This window comes from Choristoneura fumiferana, chromosome 2 (assembly GCF_025370935.1).
Source record: "Choristoneura fumiferana chromosome 2, NRCan_CFum_1, whole genome shotgun sequence".
NCBI classification, from domain to species: Eukaryota; Metazoa; Arthropoda; class Insecta; order Lepidoptera; family Tortricidae; genus Choristoneura; species Choristoneura fumiferana.
Genome location: NC_133473.1, coordinates 17,105,235 through 17,128,438, shown reverse-complemented (window position 1 = coordinate 17,128,438; position 23,204 = coordinate 17,105,235). Strand labels below are relative to the sequence as shown.

The 23,204-nt window shown below is 36.1% G+C and overlaps 1 protein-coding gene across 2 annotated transcripts in view; it reads right to left on the bottom strand.

Annotated features, from left to right (window-relative positions):
* The window catches only part of LOC141445272 (CD151 antigen-like), a 244,735-nt gene extending 229,230 nt beyond the window's left edge, over nt 1–15,505 (bottom strand). For both annotated transcript variants that reach the window (XM_074111067.1, XM_074111068.1), the window contains exon 1: nt 15,231–15,505. The gene's annotated coding sequence lies outside the window, so the exon portion shown is untranslated. The remainder of the gene's footprint in view (nt 1–15,230) is intronic.
* Between the last annotated feature and the right edge of the window lie 7,699 nt (nt 15,506–23,204).

The window sequence follows — 23,204 nt, the reverse complement described above, 5'->3', positions numbered from 1 at the left end:
TAAAGCTGCTTAAAATGTTACCATCCTTATAATTAGGTTTTCATTTCAGAATTGAGCCAAATTTAGATGATTTTTCAGTAGATGAGGTTGTTCTATATAAAGAGTTTCTAAACTTTTGATAAAGGGGAATTAAGGGATCTATTAATCGAACAAGTCTGTGTTATTATTCACGGACGTCCTAGGATATACGTCCAATAAAGTACTATATTTTTTGAAAAATATAAGCGATTAGAGGTACCCCATTCACATTACGATTTTGCGTAAGTTCAGTAACTTACATAATTATAAAAAAATCAAAGTGTGGTTTGAAAAAACCGTTTAGACACAAGTTTTGATTTATCAGACATTTTTAAACTTGCACTGTTCGTGTAAGTTATCTTCAAATGTTACAAGTCGTATTTCACCCATTTCTATTGATCAGATTCACTAGAAAGATGCGGATACGTAATTTGGATGACAATACAAGTAGGCAAAATCAACCAAAAGTACGGTCATCAAAAAGTTTGCATTCAAACAAAATTAACTATATTTCGGTCATGTTCAATGTAGAAAATGATGTTGATGGATTTATTATCTTACTTTCAAATAAAATACGAGGAAAAACAACATACTATCAGAGATGGAAGCTCTAAGTTTGTTTGTCCACTCAAACTACTGCGGGATTTTATGGAACTTTTATTGTGGGTACCGAGAACCGACAAAGGAATAAAATTATTTTGTACGTTTACTTGCTTGCTAGTGATATAACAAAAGTAAGGCAATATTTATCTTTCATGCTTTGTTTCATTTACATAGGATGACTATTGTAATATTGCTCGTGAATAAAATCGAATTGATGTAAATGATGATATATATTTTCTTTTGGGTAGTATAAATTTATGTAAGCAATGTTATTATATTGTTAAACGTAAAACAGAGCTCTGTTTCCTTAAGACACCAAGGTGCTTGTTCCCTGGCTGGTTATGACAGCTTTCCCTGCTAAGTCTGCTGAACACAGTCCTTGTGCTTGTCAGCCCGACACGTAGCCTGTAGGGACATCGTATACTTGCGTCGGATGTCGGATGTTTCCTTACATTGTATAAGAGCTTCTTTATCTTGTGTTGTAGCTTGGCGTATTGTCCTTCTATAAGTACATGTATACTCTAGTGCAGTGCAATCTAATTGCGTTAAAATATTTAAGTCGCATAAATATCTACATTTAAAAACAAAGTAAATGGATAAGATTCTATTTTTTTTTTAAGAAGACAGACGAGTCTTCGTTATACTTGTTCTTCGACCAAATACAAAGAAAAGATTGAATCAGCGAATGGCAAAGGTAGGCCGGTACATTATGCGTCACCGTGTACTTACATACAGCTATCGTTGCCGTAAACAGAATTGTAAACCAAACGTCAAAAATCAAACTTGATGTTCGCATACTGGCACGACGCAAGACATAATTTTACTCGGCCCTCTTTCGTTGTCTGCAGTCTTTACTTTTTGTTATTAAAACGGATTGGATCTGAATTAGAAGCAAATTTTAGGCGCATAGGTATACTCGATCTAAACTTGGAATTTTGAGATAAGTGTACTCAATTCAAGCCTCATTGGATTCTTGTAGAGCTAACAAAAATAACTTAAAAAAATACAAAAAGATGATGAAAAATTATGTGTCTTATTAGATACGCTGCCAGGTTTAGGGCTAAAATTTCGTTACAAGTCCCTTAATGTGATCAGCATTCTGTAAAACTATTTAAAACTTAGATCAAAGCCAGTACCTAACCAATTGTCACTAATCGTTTCTGTGCAGAAAAATAGCGCCAATTTTGACGAGACTTCTTAAAAACTTTGGCCAATAACTAGCCCAAGCAGAGCTAGTGAGCTAAACGCTTTTCGTTTGGTGTTTAATCGAACTGGTATCAACTTAAACAGCGTCTCGGATTACTCGCAATTATCATTATCACACACAGCCGTCCGCGGCATGACATCATGGCGACCTCGACCTGCCACATACATAGATCGGAACATCATACATGTATTAGTATTGACTAGCGTTTTGCATACTGCATCTAATAATTATTATAGAAGGTTTAAGTCCGCTAGTTTTTGTTGCGGACTTGAAACTAAATATATTCTTTCTGGTCAACTGGTGCGTGCTGGTCAGCGTGTGCAAGATAGGAATGCATTTTTTGTGATAAACGTCAGTAGGCGCGATGTATGAGACTTTTTTTATTGGTGGTGCTATAAGAGCTACCTACCATACCGTACCATTAAAGGTTTTTTAATGACGGTATGTTTTGATTGCGTCGACTTACATGTTTGATTTTTTCACTGCTCTAACGGGTAGGAGATCTGTAGAATCTGAATAATTGACGTTTATTTCAGTTCAAGACCTCGACTCGTTTCTGAGAAAAGGGTTCTTGGTAGACGGACGCATAGACGGACAACAATGTGCTCCTAAAACAGTTCCGTTTTAGCCAACTGAGGCACGGAACGTTAAAAACCAAGGAAGAGCTTGAAAAGCAATATGTCAATGGAAAGTTGAAACATCTTCATTTAGGATTGATTTATTGGCTTTAAATTCTCCAAAACAATAACAAACATGAACACGTGTGAGTTATTTTGTAATACATTTTGTCAGTTAGGTATAATCCGATCGGTTAGCTCCTCTACCATGCAACAAAGAGTGGCCTTATAGAAATACTATAAAAAGGGAGAGTGTTTTTTAACAATACACATCACCAAAATAACAATAAATTTTTCCATACGAGTAGTAGGTAAATGACTTGTTAATATGAATACGTTTTAGACATTTCTTCTGTCAAAAATTTACACTGGTAGGTTGGAAAACTCGCTCAATACGCCGACAATCGAGAGTAGATAAACAAGCCAAGATAGCCACCATAGAGAATTCACAGGCCATTACTGGGTACCATACCGTTTTCTATTGCCGCCTATTAGTATCCTTTTATGTCATACCAGTTCTTTTTCCGGCTTTTCTAATGACGAACGACTTTTTGTTGCTCGTAAGAGGCATTTCGATTCAATAACTATTGCTTTCCTGGTCATTTGTTAAGAAAGAGAAAGAGAAGACAAAGAGAGTCTTATAACGACTCCAGATGGTCACGCTAGATGCGAAGTAAATAGCCAAGTTCCAATATAATTAAGGTCCAAACAGCAAAGTAATAGATAAAACTTGTTTTCAAATAAATAAAAAGTGGTCAGTCTGCTGTGCATACATACGCGAACTTGACTGATAATATTCATCCAACAACATATTTTCGGTCATGAGAGATTAAGGGGCTGTTTCACCATCCATTGATTAGCGTTAACCGACGGTTAAATGTGATGCCGTCTCCGTCTATTCCAACAAAACAAATAGAGACGGCATCACACCTAACCGCCAGTTAACACTAATCAATGGATGGTGAAACAGCCCCTAAACCAATATCAATACGCGTGGTTTACAACCAAAACCTTTGAATCCATGATAGACCACGCGAAAGTAATGCTATCCCGTAACCCGATCAAATTAGATCAATCTTAGAACCCTGTTCGAAATCAAATCTATATTGATGGCCAGTCGAACCCAGATGAGATGTCACAGCACGGGGAGCTTCATTGCATTGAGAGTTTCAAACATCATTTATCAATGACGAATGCAACGGCAGCGTTACAGCATTAGCTCTCATACGAGTATAGACTACATACGTATATAGCAGATATTGCCTCGTGGACTCATTCTGGTTACTAATGACTTTGACAGGAATGCAGTGCATTTAATTGTACAGCATTACACATAGACCTTATATCTTTTTTATTTCATCATTATTCTTCCAGCCTATGCATCCCACTGCTGGACAAACCTCCCTACACAGTGAGAGAGCTTCGGCAGTAGTTCCCATGCGGGCCCAGTGCGGATTGGGAATTTCACACACATCATTGAATTGCCTTTTCCTTCAGTTGCCTTGCATGCTTGCTTGTTTTGCTTTTTCCTTCACCGCAAAGCTCGTGGTAAATTTTGATTGTAACGCACTTGAATTTCAAAAAACTCGAGAGGTGAACTCAGGATTGAACCCACGACAGTCTGCTTGAGAGACCATAGAAATGAGAAACCACTAGCACAAAATACAGATAGTTCATAAGTCAATCTCCTGTATGTACTTCACTTTTCATACCTACGCTCGGCGGTCGCTCTAAGGTTGTCAACTATGGCTTATGCACCAAAAAACTATCGTGGTAGTCGCACTCTTATCTAGTTGTTGATTTATTGTTGAGAATGAAACGGGAAGAATGGAAAAATAAATTACTAACTAAAATATTTTAAGTTTAATGTCATTGTTATATTATAAATTTGTCACAGAAAATATCTTGCGATGATTTCGTTTTTGGCGAAATTCACGATTATTTAATTTAAACAACCGTCCACTGAACAGTTATAATAATTTTTTTTTGTTGTTCCATTATTGTACAAAAAAGGTTCACAGACGCGTGTCTCAAGCGGATGGCATTCGCGCTCGCACTGGTCCCAAACGGCCCGAGATACCGTGTCCGTGAGCAGTGTCTATGTGTGCGTTGCTCGAGCGCACTTGTATGGAGTTTGACTTCTGAACTATCTGTGTTTTGTGCCACTAGCCACAAGGCCACCACGGCTTATTTTTACTACAATTTTACACACATCCCATCCCACTAACTGATCAATACTAATATTATAAATGCGAAAGTGTGTGTGTTTGTATGTTTGTCCGTCTTTCACTTCGAAAAAAGATACGGATCGAAGTAATTTTTGGCACAGAGATAGTATATGGGCCAGAGAGTGACATTGGCTACTTTTTACCCCGTAAAAATGGACAGTTCCCGAGGGAACAGCGCGCGATAACCGAATTCCACGCGGACGGAGTCGCGGGAAACTGCTAGTGTATAATAGTTATTAAGTTTGTTTTTTAACTAAACTCTCTATGTATATACCTGTGTTTTCTGTACTGCTTACTGTGTTGGTGTGTAATAAATAGTTATTGTATTGTATTGTATTGTAAACTGTGTGTAACTCAGGCATCATATGAATACGTAATTTGAAGGTAGTGAGGCGTAATACTTCAATATCACGGGTTAACATCAAGCGTAAATTGATCTCTGGTAAATTGTGGGGGGGGGGTACCGTCAGGTGTTAACTTAGGTAGTCGGAATAACGCTAGGTTAATGCCTGGAAGTAAACCTTGTGGTTAACTGGTTAACCTTGGCATTGACGACCTAAATTATTCCCAGGATTAATTAAGTATTTACTACACACCACTAGGATAAGCGCAAACTATGAATAAATTAAACGTGGATACGAAAATTAAATTAATAGAAATAATACATTTAGGCACAGTCAGCATCTAAAACACATAGGTACCTGTGAGTATGAGGGCGTGAAATATTATAGGGATTCGTTTGTCAAGGACGATAAAGCTATTTAGACATACAGTAGGTAAAGTCGACGTCAAAAATATCGTAACCTACACTGCGTGTGGCCCGAGCCTATATATAGAAAACATATTTTAAAAAACAACAACAACACAAGTGAGCCAAAGTAACACATTAAACGTTTGCTGCACTTAAACGAATTCTCTATAGACTTTGTTTTGCAATTTTAGTTAGTAAATTTCCAACAAGAATAACTACCCGCGTGACGATATAAAGAAAGAAAGAAAATACATTTATTTAACGCCATAAAAAACAAACATAGGAACAAACATAGAACAAATAAAGACATACATGACGCTAAACAGGTCCCCACTCGAAATCGAAAACTTAATAAAAAAACAATAGAAAACTTTTCCGCCAAAAATAGTCCTGTCACGTCCGTAATCTTAAACTAAAACAGGATGGCAAAAGTAAAGTTCTACAAAGAATTCACGTTCATTTTCCATTCAAGTAAAGCAAAGAAACAACAAAGAAACAAAGAAGCATTGCAATGATGTAAAACCTATGGACATGGCCACGGGGATTAGATCAGCTTGTCTTTTTATTTAAGTTCAGTAGTCTAAGACATAAATGAACTATGAACTAAAAGGAATTTGTTTCTATCTCTAAAAGAGTAGGAACTGGACAGAGGTTTAATTTTTTTTTACTTCTCATGCTCTAAAAGTAGGTCAGTATAGCCTTGCGAGGCGGAAGTAAAGTGAGTAGGTACTTTAGTCCCTAGGGAGTAAAAGTAATTAATTTTTTAATTTACTTCGAGTGACTTAAATAAAAAATGACTTGATATAAAAAGCCGTGGTGGCCTAGTGGTTTGACCTATCGCCTCTCAAGCAGAGGGTCGTGGGTTCAAACCCCGGCTCGCACCTCTGAGTTTTTCGAAATTCATGTGCGGAATTACATTTGAAATTTACCACGAGCTTTGCGGTAAAAGGAAAACATCGTGAGAAAACCTGCACAAATCTGCGAAGCAATTCAATGGTGTGTGTGAAGTTCCCAATCTGCACTGGGCCCGCGTGGGAACTATGGCCCAAGCCCTCTTGTTCTGAGAGGAGGGCTGTGCCAAGCAGTGGGACGTATATAGGCTGGGATGATGATGATGATGATGACTTAAATAAACTCTATAAATATAAACTATAAATATAAACTAGGCCAGGTCGAAAAGGTACTTGGAGGTTGGATATAAGTAAATTTAATTTACTGAATACTGAAATTTAATTGAATGTTATTCTTATTTTTTGTACTATTTTACTTTCCTCACAGTCGAAATGAAAAGTAGAGTGTTTAACTCGGGTGAAATTACCCGTTTCCCCTCGAACTATTGGCGCTCTCACTTCGTTCGAGCGCCAGAAATATCTCAGGTGAAATGGGTCACTTTCCACCCTTGGTTATCAATCTACTATTTCATCTCGAGACTAAAAGTCAATATAAACCCTCGGATAAAAAGACAGGAGGCTAACCACCTCGGGTATACATTGCCTTATTTTAGTCCCTCGATAAAAAATATACTATTTATTAACCCCCGACGTAAAAAGAGGGGTGCTATAAGTTTGACCGCTATGTGCGTCTGTGTGTCTGTGGCACCGTAGCTTTTAAACAGGTGGTCCGATTTGAATGCGTTTTTTGTTAAAAAGCAGGTTTTCTAGCGATGGTTCTTAGACGTGTTTTATCAAAATCGGTTCAGCCGTTTTTGAGATATTGAACTTTGAAGTGACAAAGTCGGGGGTTTTCCAACTGTTTGTTGGTTAGGTTATATATTTTAGTCTAGGTCCCGTAGCTTTTAACTATAAAATGACGACATGTCAATCTGTGCAGTACCCATGATGAATCCTTTCACGCATTTCTACCTAGGTAGCTATGCCCGACATGACATGACAATTATTGTTTTACATGTACGTACCTACTTATGTTTATATGTCGCTTTGACAAGAGTGGTCTACTACCCTCAAGCAGATAGTGATGGGTTCTAAATCGGATTCGAAATTTACCATGAGCCTTTCGGTCAAGGATTGTTCCTTGGAAGGTTTCCTCTTAATTTGTTGTGCACCCTAAAAGAAGATGCAAAATAGTTCAGTGGTATAATTATGTGTCTGAACTGAACCCATGTGGGAACTACAATCCACGTCCTCTAACTCTGAGAGAAGGCCCAGGCCCAGCAGTGCAACATGAATTAGAAAAGAATTAGGTTATGACCGTAACGTTAGCGGATCCCCAGTGCGAGTCTTTCCCCTTTGCCAACAAGGAAGTGATTTAGTTATCACGCCTTATTCAAGTATCAGTATTGCCCTGAAATAAAACAGTATCTGAAATCCCTTCCAGATAATTTACGTTCAAACCACGCCCGCGCAAGGTTGCCAGCGGAGCCCAACAGAATAACACCCCCGAAACTGGACGAACAAGCCGCCTTCACCCAACTTCCACTCACATTATACATGCTCCTTACTATGTAAATGCTTGCGCCAGCTCTGTTCTACTTGAAAGTCAAAATTTAGCGAACAAAAATTCTAATCTAATTTCGAGTTAAGTTTTCGCGTTTGTTTAGAGCCGCAGCTGCATTTTAGCGGATATTTTCTAGGAAAACCATATTCTGAACATTATTGCGAACTGGAACTGGTATTGCCATATATTGCTACTCAATATAGACAATCAGAATGCGACATTCTGCGAATAGTCAACGAAATTTATTGATATTCATTTATTGCGAACTTAAGGAATAGAGTTTAGCCATTATAAAGATCCATGTTCCTGGAAAAACGTTTGATATTTTATGAATCATGCTTCTAGATGATGATTAACGTTGTTACTTATTTATTATTATTAGTCATACATCTTACATTTGTGCAGGTATTATAATACCTACTTTATAATAAAATGACTTTTAAAACGTGGATTACCTACTCAGAGAAGTTGGACTTTAAATGGGCAGTTTTTTGTGCAAAACATTATAAAAAAATAATGAACATGTATTTTTTTATCAATCAAACAACAAATGACAACGGTGAACCGCGTCAAATGTTAGTGGGGTCCCGCCGTGCCATCATGCCCTGCTAAATGTATCGCACGGCGTGACGTGACGCGGAACTTTGCCTATATCTTTATCATTTTTTAGGGCAAAATGGCAAAAACGGAACCCTTATAGTTTCGCCATATCTATCTGTCTGTCTGTCTGTCCGTCCGCGGCTTTGCTCAGGGACTATTAATGCTAGAAAGCTGTAATTTTACACGAATGTATATTTAAACTATGCCGACAGTGGTACAATAAAAAATTAAAAAAAAAATTGTGGTACCTCCCATAATCGTAGTGGGGGTGGAATTTTTTTTTCTCATCCAACCCTATAGTGTGGGGTATCGTTAGATAGGTATTAAAACCATTAGGGATTTGCTAAGACGATTTTCCGATTTAGTGATTTGTTTACGAAATATTCAACTTTAAAGTGCACATTTTCATTAAAACCGAGCGTCCCCCCCCCCCTCTAAAATCTAAACCGGTGGAAAAATTTGAAAAAAATCAGGATGGTAGTTAGTATATTAAACCTTCAAGAAAAACTATAACGGCTAAGTTTGCTTGAGAATTATTAGTAGTAGAGTAAATAGCAGCCTAAGGTATAAAACATACCTAAACTTGGAAGATTCCGTATAAAATACGAAATCCTTCGTAAAATATTTCTTTTTTTCGTAATGGCTATGGAACCCTATTTCGGGCGTGTCCGACACGCTCTTGGCCGGTTTTTTTGTTTAATTGACAAAAGAAAAAATACGTACCCAATATATCAACCTAATGATGAGACTTTTTTAAGACACTGGACTAATAGGGTACCAACTTGCCTAACTAGTTTCCATTGAAAGAATTGACAACTTTTTAAGAACTGTTTTCAATAAAAAAAATTGTTTTCAATTTTTGTTTTATTTTAATTGTTGTCAGGTGTCCCATGATATTTATTTATTTATTTAAATACGCATCAAACTAGTCTATCTCTTTCATTACATGTACCTAACTTAGAATAAAATTAAGACTACACCGTAAGAACCTCGTCCACATCAAATATCAAAGCACATCAAGGCTAATGAAATAATTTCCCAAGTTCCCTTCCACGCAATGCTCCGCGAGCATCCCGTTAATGTGCGGTAATCCCTGGCCCGTGAAGACGTTGATTAAAAGGACAGTACTACCCAGGAACGTACGAGCATAGAGATATGTCGAAGACGTAATTACTTTCTGGCACTGGATACAATTTTGATTTGGCATATATTTCTACTTACCTTGCTCCAATAATCTGACTGAGTAACACTATCAGTCACTACGCACATGTTTTTGAATTGTTTTTGCAAAGAATGACGGTACCTTCACTTCACTTATCGTGAACGTGTTTGCAATGGGCCGGGCTGTGTTCCAACCCAGTCTTTCATCAGGAATGTTTCTTTTATTTTTGCACTGTTTTTATAGTTTATCGAGAGTTATTGTAATGCATCAGAATATCATTAATTATTGAAATTATTGTAAATATTACACTACAATCCTGGTCGGACTTGTTGAGGTTTAACTGTTTCGAAAATGGTTAATCTGTCATCTCCCAGGATAACAGGATCAAAGGAATTTGGGCACAAATTTGTGCCTCTGGGAGAGGACAGGTTAAACTGATCGAGTGTTGCCAAATATGCTTCCGGATTGAAAGTTTATTTGCGAACTGCTTTCCGCTGGCGTTCGTGCCGTCATACTCGTAGTGTGTTGTATGTTCTTCATTATGTTTTAGTTTTTAAATGGGTCCCACTGAAAGACAGCGTTGCGGCTTGCCGTAACATTATGCTGAGTGGGGTACACTTTATACTATTCGATGTTATTTTTATTCTTTCCAACTAATGTATTTTTATGTGTATCGAATAATAATATGTGTAAATAAATGTTTCTCTCTCTAGAAGCTACATTATTGATTATCCCTTGTCGCGCAAATCATCTTTATCGGGCGGTATCAACCAGCCTCATAATATGTGGGGTTGGTAGGTAACGAGTTGTTGGTCGGCTAGAACTAGAAGACATGTACAAATATTCAGGTCGTATTTTTAGGGGTATAATTTAATTGGCTATCCCACTAGGAGCATAAAGGTTGTCTTAAATATTACAAAGATTTTAATTGAGATATAAGGTACCTCACACCCCAGTGATAAGTTTCCGTGGGATATAATGAATATACCTCAGCTTTCAAGTTGACATGTTAACTACGTCTCCAATCAATAGATGGCGTCTTACACCGTAATCTTTTTCGTGAAGGTATTAACATTGGAGAAACCGAGGGTAAAAGATAATAGAAAAATAAGTAATTAGCAATGATGACATGATTTGCACTTGTTGGTTTAGCTACAAAATAAATAGAGATGAGACTATGCGTACAGTCCAGAAAACCGAATACCTGGGTGGGACTTTCTCGTTATCAATTTCGCTATGATTTCCTTGGCAGGTGTATGGACTGTACCACTACCATGAGTTTACATTGACCGTACTCGATAGCGACGGCGTAAATTATTTGTATTGAGAATTGTACAGCGCCTCTACAAATAATTTACGCCGTCGCTATCAAGTACGGTCACTGTAAACTCATGGTAGTAGCACGAAGGGTCCCTCCTGGTTCACAATTCAGTTTCTTTGACTCTACTAGGTAAGGAATATCCGTAGGTACTGATATATAGATAAACACATACTGCAATGTAAAGAACCGCGCGTGACTCAGGTAAGTAAATAAATAAATAAATAAATAAATATCACGGGACAATTCACACCAATTGACCTAGTCCCAAAGTAAGCTTAGCAAAGCTTGTGTTATGGGTACTAAGCAACGGATAAATATAATTATATAGATATAGATACATACTTAAATACATATTAAGCACCCAAGACCCGAGAACAAACATTCGTATTTTTCATACAAATATCTGCCCCGACACGGGAATCGAACCCGGGACCTCAAGCTTCGTAGTCAGGTTCTCTAACCACTAGGCCATCTGGTCGTCTAAAGTACAAACTTTCCTACCTATTTCATTCATCATAATAATATAAAGTCTGTCTCTACCGGGATTTGACAGGATCTGTGTAGCTTTACAGTCGGTAACGCTAATCGCAAGGTTATTCGGTTGCCAATGAAACTAGATTTTTTATTGATATTCTTTTCGCTTTTACGGTCTATTTCATAGCCACACCTAATTTACCTGTTTAAAGCTTAACTCTTTTAACTTCAGGTAAAAGATTATCTGACACGAAAAGAAGTTGAAAATTGCGATGGGACTTCCTCATGGTTTACCATTAAGGTTTAAATGAGGGAGGTAACTGCAAGAGTCATATACATATATTTCCCTTAATCCTATCTTTAGAGTTTCTTTTAATCCCCAATGTAAACAGCGTGGTGTTATAAATTTAACGAGTGTATGTAGCATGTATATACTTCTTTCTATTGTAAAGTTTGCCATATGTATAGATGTATGTAAGATATAGAGTACGTATGCAATAGATCTATCACAATCGATATTTACTACTGCCTAAAGAATTTACATCAGAAAAATTACATTTTCTTTACATTTTTTTCTCTAGGTTGGCAACGCATCTGCAATCCCACTGGTGTTACAAGTGTCTATGGGCGGTGGTGATATAAAAAAATATATATTTTAGTTTTTTACAGTATGAAGGCAGATTTTTTTTTTTTTTTACTATAAATTTTAGTTTTGTCAGAGGTTAATGAGGGCTTTATTGTAAATTGTTAGGTTGATTGTGTGACCTATTTTTCAGTAGCTAAAGCCTTTGACTATTTATTTGCTACACGATGGTTTATTTGAGTATATCATACTTTGCTAAATAAATCTCATGCCTCATCTATCTCCCATTTTATTCACAGCACTATCTGTCATAAAATTTTATGCGTTTACGTGTTTGTTTCAGTGGCACAGACAATTTATAGAGCATTTCATAAATCCAGTCACCATTTTCATGTTGGCTTTGGTAGAGCATGCATTTTACATGAATTCAAAGCGGAGTTGATTTACAATGCTTCATCAGGTTGCCAACGGCATGACGTGGGTCATATCATCTGGTATGGCCAAACCGAGACAAACCGATATAAACCAATTGTGCATATTATGATTGACGACCGGAAGTGGTTAGAGAACCTGGCTACGAAGCTTGAGGTCCCGGGTTCGAATCCCGGCCATTGCAGATATTTGTATGAATAATACGAATGTTTGTTCTCGGGTCTTGGATGTTTAATATGTATTTAAGTATGTATTTATCTATATAAGTATGTATATCCGTTGCCTAGTGTCAATAGTACAAGCTTTGCTTAGTTTGGGACTAGGTCAATTGGTGTCAAGTGTCCCATGATATTTATTTATTTTATTTATTTATGATATTCTAATAGTAAACAAAACATACTGTCTCTACGTAAACTATATTAAAACTATAAACGTATATCTTTAAAAGGGCAGTTGTTGTATATTTATTCATATCGGGGATTTTGGAAACGGCTCGAACCACTTTGACGAATTTTGCCATGTGGGGGCGAATCTAGGAAAAACTGTGACCATTATGAAAAACGTGCTTTACGAATTTTGATTATTATTTATTACAACTATAATATTTTTGATTTTATATACTTTAAACATATATAGCTAGTGCCATCCACGAAGACGCGTGAATTTGTCAAAATTAGACATTAATAACATTGTGATAAGAATCACGGCACGCGTCATCGTGAATGACTCTACCTATATATTGTAAAGTAATTATAATATTTTTTGTGAAATTTTACGTGCTTTGGTATTTATATATTCAATAGCTCTGTCATCAACGTTAAGTCAAGAGTTCAAATCTAGGTTAAGCGCAACTTTTTTATTTATTTGACTTATTAGTTTGAAAGCATATTAAAACAAGCATCTCTTCGAAAAAAATTACGCTTTAAAAAAATTACTCAGGTAAGTACATTGTTTTAATGTACCTACAACAATGAAATAGTTACTATTAATATAGCTACTAAATCAAGAAACTAATTAAATGAAACGATAACATACGAAAATAAAAAGTAGTTGCAAAACTAAGTTAAATTAAATCTACAAATGGCCCCATCAGCCCCATGGCATGATGCCCAAAAGAGCGCTTGATAACCCTCGCTGAATAGCGAGGTTAGTTCATGAGAGAGATGGCTGCCGACCCTTTGCTCCGCAGTGATGTCGAAAGCGCTTTTACAACTTTTTAATGAGTCTAAAATTTCATGCATTCTTATTAATTTATTCATGTAGTAGCTTTTGCCCGCGGCTTCGTCCGCGTGGGATTCGGTTATCGCGCGCTGTTCCCTCGGGTACTGTGCATTTTTCCGGGATAAAAAGTAGCTTATGTTACTCTCTGGCCCACAAACTATCTCTATGCCAAAAATCATGTCGATCCGTCGCTCCGTTTCGACGTGAAAGACCGACAAACATACAAATACACAAACGCACACACTTTCGCATTTATAAATGGATGGTGTTGTACGAGTAGGTAATGGCTGGACACTGATATTTTTCTGCAGAGGCACTGGGTTTCAGGTCTTATCAATCCAAACGTTGGGTAGGTTTATTTTATTAATTAACGTAAAGAAAATGATTATTCATACTCACTCGCAAACTCACTCACTCACTCACAAACTTTCACATTTATAATATTAGTAGGATTAACAAACTCATCATCATCATCATTTCATCCCAGCCTATATACGTCCCACTGCTGGGCACAGGCCTTCTCTCAGAACAAGAAAAAGACGTTTCTCCTATCAATTGTTCAGGTGGATACGGATACATGATAGCTTAATTTGATGTTAAGTTGTTTCTATTCACATCGATTTGTAGTTTTACCATACTACTACAAAACTTTATGCAACACTTCCTTACCTATGTTTTTGCCGGAGCTAAGTAACTTATATCGTTTAGCACCTACATGATAGTCCGCTAAGACGCGGCAACGGTGAGATGACCATATGTAGCTGTACATCGACTGAGTCACTTTGCATTAGAGTGACACAACGTACACCTTGAACCATCGCACTCGAACGCGAATGTTGTTTTTTGTAATTCCATGATTTAACTGTATTCAAGGTCAGACAGACGAATGATCATTTGGCGAAGTAAAAATCTAGTTATCGAATTCGTTTTAAGTATTAGCTAGTTTGGGAGGATGATGTTTTCTAGGCTCATTTTTATGACAATTGTTCTAGGCTATTCGGCTAAAGCAATTTGGAAACTAGACAAACAGATAAAAAATTTTGTTTATCCGTACTTACCTACTAAATTAGTGATGACACGTTTATTTACTAATGATAATACTACTGGATAAGATCCCTGTAAGTTATTTGTTAATTTCACATGTTTTATGTGCAATAAACAGTTATACATAACATAAAATTTATTCTTATATCAACAGAGAAAACTCTCAACCTATTTGAGTTTTTGTTTCGTCTTATTAAACCGAAGAAAATTCCTTAAGTTGGTATTATATGTTCGTTGAAGCGAAGCCTCCCATTGGGTGCCATTGATGTCTCGTAAATTACAATTATTTTAACGCCCATTCTTTTCCAACAATAGTTAAATAACTTTTTATCGGCGTCCTCACTTTAATGTTTTATAAATTGCGGTCGCCACCTGCCGCTAAAATGACTTGGGGACTTTTTAAATATTTCAACGCTTTGTCTTCGTCATTCATGAATTTCAGACGTAAGAAATCGTTTACGAAGCCTGCTAAGGATCATGCCTTAAAGTTACGTAAATCGGCTGTAACAACGTACCTTTATAGCAGATAAATCTCCATGAACACAGCGATGTCTGGACAGTTCGTAGTCACTGTAACTAACACTATGATAAACTATTGTAATAAAACTATTTCACTGTAACCACTGTACTTACACCTCACTCCGACTTTCAGTACTTTACAACAATCTGTAACACATTAAAAAATCATCGCGCATTCAATTTCAAAATTCGAAATGCGCGCGAAAATCGCGTAATATCGGCAGGAAACTGCTCGAGAGTCGAGAACACGTTGTCCGTAAAGCAGCGTTGCCGCCGTACTGACTACTGACTTAGTGTTTCCACTTCGGCCTCGCTACTACGAAACCTTGGGAGTTTCACACCCACAATCAGCAACGACCGACCACATTTTACATTGTACATGACCGCTCCAATTACCGATGGTCTGACTCGCTGGCTACGAACAGCAGTAATGGTCTCGAATCTAAAGAAAATGTTGGTACATCAAATTGTATTTTCTATGAACATAGTATGAGTTTCCTGTTAACAGTACGAAAATGCGTCGCATGCTTGTTGGAAGTCCCCGCTCGGTCTCTGATGATTTGGTTCACTAATTTTGTCTAATTCAGAAAGGATAAAGGAACTATTTCGGAACAAAGTTCAAATTTTAAGGCTCTTAAAGTCGAAGTTAAGAAAAACGTGTGAACAGCAAACAAAGTTAATACGAGTAACTGGGCCAATCAACTTTTTTACCGACACTAATCTGTCCGCGACATTTTTCAAACAATTGCAGATTTTTGTAAGTAAACATGTTTTTTCTGCGATAAAATAGATGGTGTACATGAATACATGCCATCCTACGTAAGTTCAACCTATTAAACCGTGAAATATCTTGTTGGAAGTACGATTTTTTGGTAACGCCAGAGTCAATTTTGGTAACGCAGGAGAGGCCCAAAGTGTCGGTAAAATAGTTGATTGGCCCAACTATCTATAATAGACTGTAGAGGGGAAAATTACAAGACAAGCTAACTCTGTTTGCTGGCATCAAGGAAGAGTAATCAAAGTTATATTTGCACTTTCTCAAAAAAACAAATTATAGTACTTTTCGGATAGGATGGGTACGGTGACACTTGATTTTTTGCCATTCCAAGCCATGAACGTTTCAGGCCAATAATTTATAAAAAAATATACTTCCCGAAAGAACAAAAAAATATATATCTCTATAGTTTAAAAGATTTCGTAATAATAAACAAAAATCACTCAAAAATATTATTATTATGTTTTAAAACTAAAAAGATAAATTTTAATCTTGTCAACTTTCATCGCGTAAAACGGAACTCTATTTCAATAGAGCTTGACTGCTTATCGACCGAATCGATTCCACAATCTTTTCAAATCGTTTGACTCGCATCATCTGTCAATTAGTGCGAGAGCGATAAATGCGTCTTTGTATCGAGTGTTTCGTATTGTTTGATGTTTTGAACTGTTACTTTGTTATTCAATTTTGTTATTAAGGTTTTTGTTAAAATAAATAATACCTTTATTAGTTTTGATATAGTGCCAAAGAAGACCGCATGGTTTGTGAGATCCCGATAGGCAAGCAAAAACACTTGCACCGCGGGTGAAGCCGCAGGAAAAAACTAGTTAAAAATATAAACTGTCACTAACAAAATCGATTACACACCCTTAGCATATTTAATCGAGAATCGCAATAAATCGATTCAAATTTACATTGTCACAACCCTTGAATTGCTTAATGACAATACATGTGTCACCGTACCCATCCTATCCGAAAAGTACTATTAGTTAGATTTTCGCATAGAGAATTTTCAGTAGGTACTACTGTAAAAATAATTGAACACAGACATAGAGGGTTACGTACGAGTACTACTATTTTATAATATTTGTTACTTTTCAATCTTTTTAGCTAGAAACTATACTTTTAATTTAGATACGTCTAGATACACGATTGTGTGGATGACCAGATCATAAGGGCTTAGTGATGGGTTCGTCATTTGTGTACGGAACGCTGAAAAGCTAAAAGTAATTAAAAGTTTAAACACACGTATGTATTACATGGTAGATAAACTTAAATTAAGTTAGTAGGTAAATTACCAGGCGCTTACTGTGGTTAATTCTGTTTTTTAATATTTTGTATCAAGTTTCAAATTAAATTAAATTGCCATTTCACAAAGTACAATTATCTACATACCACAATCAATTAGCGTATGTTGAAATTCGAAACAACAATCCGTACTTACAATTAAATGGAACATGTCAAAAACCTTTCCTACAGAATAAAATAGAAACCACAAATTGAAACATCATTTCGCGAGAGGGAATTTTAAATGAACTCCTTCGTGCGTTCGGTGATAAAATTCAAATGATAGCGATTTATTTTCGGTCATGAAAGTTGCAGATTGGACCGTGAAAGATTTTTGATAAATGCCTACTCTTAACGTGGTAAATATTCTAGATGCATGAAGAATACGTGGCGGGAACAACGATTTGTCAATGGCGACATTTCGGGGTACAAGTACAACCGACGGCGAGCGACGCCGGTCACGGAGGACTCTATTGCTTTCACAAGTACCCACCCTACGTCTCAATTCTGAGCCACTCTAAGTCTAAATAAATAAATAAATCTTTGTGTAAAGGTCTCCATGACACTAATCTAGCACTTTTAACACTTTTTATCGTATCTATTGACTTTGACGTAAATACCTGTTATTTTGAAACTGTGCTAGAAGTGTGCATCTCAAGTTATACAAAAACGTTAGATATAATTCATATTGTACACGTTCATAATGTATAATTAACATAACGTATAACATGAAACACTTTAATTTCATTAAGTTTAACGTTCGACTAGTACAATACAATACAATACAATTACTCTTGATTGTACACCAGAAATAGTAAGCGATACAGAAAACACAACACAACAGTTATTGGTTATTTTATATACTTGCATAAGAAATAACATTTTTATGGGCTAATTTAATTTAATATAATATACATAAGGTACTTGTTTATAAGTACCGTTTATGATACATAATAACTTCTTATATAAAATTAATGTGATATAATATCAAGTTTATAATGTACCTGGTTTTTAAATTACCGGGTAGGTAAATTTGAAAACCAGAAATTTAGGTTAGGTTAGTTTAAATTCCCCCGAAGGCAACAGAAACGACCTGCTACCAGAAAAATAGGTAAGGTTATTTTAGAACAGCGACCCCACAGCGCGTGAGCCGAGCGAGCAAAGCGAGCGTGCCGCGGCAGCAGCCGGCGAAGCGCCAGAACTGAACCAAGCTTGAGAAAAGTAAAATTGAAATAAAAATAAACAATGAATAACACAATGCAATAAATTAATCGACAAATTTCGTCTCGAATTCACAGGTGTTTATATTTTTGAGCGTTACTTTTTCGTTGTAAGATTTAAATTAATGTTATATATTTTGGTTTTTAGAGATTGCGAATATTATATTATTTGATTGTTATATTCAATGTTTTTATAGCATAGCATACGTTATGAAATTATGGTATTTTATAAGTACGTTATGATCATTATAGCAAACGTATGTTATGTTTTGAAAAACCGGAAAATCATGTTATAGTTACGTTATGAATATTATATGTTTTATTTTTATTTATTCTATTACTAACCCGTCATAGAATCAATCCATAGAAACATTATATGAACATTAGTCGTTACCCGCGACTCCGTCCGCGCAGAATTCGTCTATCGCTATCCCGCAAGAAGTATGCAAGTTTCCGGAATAAAAACTATCCTTTGTCTATCTCCGGGACTCAAACTATCTGTGTGCCAAATTTCATACGGGTGTGGCCTGTAATACGAGCAAATAATTAAAACCGTACTCGTCAGACTTTCAGAGCGACTTTTTAAAATAATTAGTTTTTTTAATTTTTATTACATTTTTAACTTTAGAAGCGATGTAAAACAAAATGCTTGATGTTTGTAGCGTGACAGGCAACGTCAGTTGTGTCCTAGGATGGCGTACATTGATAGCAGTATTTAATTTGTATGAGAAAGGGAAAATTCAAAGACTCCATTATTTTTAAAAGTCGCTGAACTAATGTTATTTAGTTTGATGAGGACGATCTATGTTTTAATTTTTTGCTCGTATTACAGGTCACACCCAGGCACCCGGTATTTTTCGGTTGAATGGTTTACACTTGATTACTTAACAAGCAAACAAACAGACTTACAAACTTTCGCATTTTTAATATTTTTTTAATATCAGTGGGATATAATCGATCAAACCTCTTATTGTCAAATTAATAAATTAACGGCTAAAAAACGGTATGTCAAGTTTTAATAATGCGTAGGCAACGAAAAAGTTATAATCACGTGATTATTTTATAAACGCACCCAATCACAATTTTGTTATTAAAATAGACATTAAAAAATTCCGTTGCTTGCAACAATAAAATTTAAGAGTAATGTGTTTACGACTACTCCGTTACTTCCTCACCCGAAATAGCGGAAAGTTTGTTCACAGATTATGAATGGATACCTTGATAAACATTATCTCATTCATACCCATAAACTAGATAAAAATATTTGTCTGTGTAATTTATCGTAATAGTTATACTTCGAGCACTTGTAGATCAAAAGCTCCTATTCTTTGTCGACTTACCATAACTGTATCTAATGGGCAAACAGTGACGAAACGTCGAGTGGGCGGCTTTATACGCATGCAACCGAAAAGAGACGCCACGACCATTATAATGTGACCCGTCCCGCTCCCCGTGACCCATAGAAATTAGGACTTTGAGAAGTCAGCGTAAGCAAAGCTAAGGGTCTAGTTAAAGTGATTTATAAATACAATACCTTAATAGATACTTTGTCGGAAGGTAAACATAAAAATGCAAATCATTGACAATATTATTATACCACTTAAAAGTATTGTGCATGGAACTGTTTCAAAGTTCATTATTTATGGCGCTTGAACCAAATACTGCTGTAACAGTTCCAGTTTTGTGTTTAGTTAACTAACTTTAAGCGACCAACAGTTGCGTTAACTTGAGAGTTTCCGACACTAATTGAGATTCAACATTTGCGCCTCACTTCGCGAATTAATTAAAATTAAATAAAATTCATTTATCGTATCTTCAGACTTTATCTAAGTTTAATAAGTATAGATTATATTAAATGCTGCAACAAATTGACATCATATGATTTCAGATTCATCCAAATGTAAACGTTACAAGCAATGACAGAAACCGATAATAAGAATCAATGAATGAACAACTTTGTTATTTTATTTACTTACCTAATTACAGTAATCTCGTATCCAATGAATTTTTCACTGTATGTTATCGCAACATCTGACACATTTCTATGAGACATTTTGGGTATGAGGCTGAAAGTTTTCTTACGACCCAATGTACTGAAACACCGTTAACTAACTTAACTTCCAGTTTAACTTTACCTATTCCATCACGCTTAGCGGAGCACGATTCATTTCGTTTGCCTAACTAACCAAGTTTTGCACTTCTACCATTTCCTTCTCCAGCCCGCGTGAATTATCTCAAGAAATTTATTCATTGTTGAAATCATGGCGAGCAGATGTTGCATCACACTTTTACAATTAGGGTAAGAGTGAGATGTAAGATGGGATTTGTCCCCCGCTGCTTGGTCAGTTTTCGTCGAATAAATATCCAGTTTTGCCTCTAGCTATTACAAACTGAACACAGTTTTGGACAAAATGCAGCGCCGAGTTATAAAAATCTTTGTCTAAAGTTTCCTTAATTGTGCCATAAATGAACAACAAAATGTGACTTTATAAGCAATCTGGTTTACAATCTGGGAAGCGAGTCGTTTTGCGTTCCGTTGCTTGTTGTGCTTTTTATTTAACATAACTTTAATTTCGTGGCTGGACTATAATTTTATTATTGAAAGTTCGTTAATTTCTAGAATGTACCTAGTTATAAAATTTTACTATGGATAATCTAATTTCTAAATAGGTAAGTATTTATTTAAAATGTTCTACTAGTCATAACAGCCTTGGTGGCCTAGTGGTTTGAGCTATGGCCTCCCAGGCAAAGAACCTTGGGTTCAAATTCCAACTCGCACCTCTGAGTTTTGCGAAATGCATGAGGCAAATATATTGAAAAATTACCACGAGCTTTATGGTGAAGAAAAAAATTATGAGGTAATCTGCACAAACTTGTACACTGTATTTACACGTTGTAATTAATTCAAATAATGATGCACGTAACGCACGCAGTAATATTATACTTTGAAACAAATCTGAAGCGAAATGAAGTGATTTAGCGATGACAGGCCGTGGAGAGTATTTGCTTCCGAAGTTTTTAATATTTGACGAATGGTTGTGTACATAATGAACGCGGAACAGTTCTATTTCTATTCCTAACTTTAATGTTCCACGTAGCCTGAATCGCACTTTATTATGAATTTAGTGCGATCGCTTACTCGTACGCCCATTTTCCTAGTTTCGAGCTAAATACGGTGTAGTTACAAATAGAAACTCAGTTGCTGGGCATGACGAGATTCGAGTTGTTTAAACTATTCGTTTTGGAATCCTGATTTTATAGACAGATAATTGGAATAGTATTCGAGTACTAGTAAATAACTTAAATTTTTTTCTTTCAATTCGTAGTTATTCGCACTGGTCAAACAAATAAAAGTGTATAGTTAGAAGTTCTCAAAGATAAGTAAGTACCTATGTTTACATTTTACTAACTTGTCGGTGTCACTCCGCGATTGGATGTTTATATAAAATTTTCAGTGAGAGGTACTAAAGTGTAAAGATATCTTTGGCCTCGAATGTTCGTAGGACAGAATTAAACAATAATAGATATGTATACAATTACTTCGGAAAATCAGTAAGATGAATCACTATAGGTACATATTTTATTTGCACCTTTATATTATATTGGTGATTGCTTTTCATCAGGTGACCCGCCTGCTCATTTTCTCCTATCATAATTATACAAAATAATATTACTTATCTAAGAATAAAGTAACAGTAATGTATCAATTTGTCGAATTTCTTGGAAATAAAAACTGCCGCTCCTAGTATAATGGAATGTCAATAATTTTAGAGGACAAACCCTGAGGGGCTACTACGAAATACGAAAATCGAAGTTTGGATCGTACCGTCCCTCTCACTCTCGTATTAAATAATATAAGCGTCAGCGGGACGGCAAGATACGAAGTTTGAATTTTGCACTTCGTAGTATAGGGCCTGATTGATGGTGACCTTAATGATACACACCTATTAAACTAAATAATAATACTGGAGATCTGCATGCGCTTGCCATGATTAGTTAACACGCAAATCTAGCTCAAACAAGTCAATTTAGGCATAAAATTTAGGTAAGTGTGAAGTGGGGACCGTTCTTACTATCTTCTTACTTAATAAATATTATAAACGCGAAAGTTTGTATGGATGGATTACTGATGGATGGAAGTTTATTACTATTTACCACTGAAACTACTGAACAAATCAAAAACCACACACCAATTCTGCGCGAGCGAAGCCGCGGGCAAAAGCTAGTATTTATATTATTTAAGCGTATTGTATCCCGTGTAGTACCGCGATAAGTTGCAGTATTTTGGCCATATAATGCGAAACACTTAATACTAACTCCTAAGGCTCATCGTACATATACAGGGTAAAACTCAGGGCACCAAAAAACCTGGAAAGAGACAATAACCTCAAGGCTCAACAATCTACGGACATGGTTCCAAATGAGCGCAAGATCGCTGTTCCCTGCTGCTGTCTACGTCAGGATAGGATGATTGCCGATCCACTGAAAAAGGAGAGGGCACTGTAAGAAGAAGAAGATCCAGTGTAACAAGTATTAGGTAAGACCATAACTACGAAGGCAAAAGATACGGGATCATGCTATAAGGCGTATCTCAATGCAGCGTCTAAAGTAACGATCATGATATCCGTTAATCCTATACGCTAAAATGAGAAAAATGTTTCTGACCTTATCATGCATATACCTAGTGC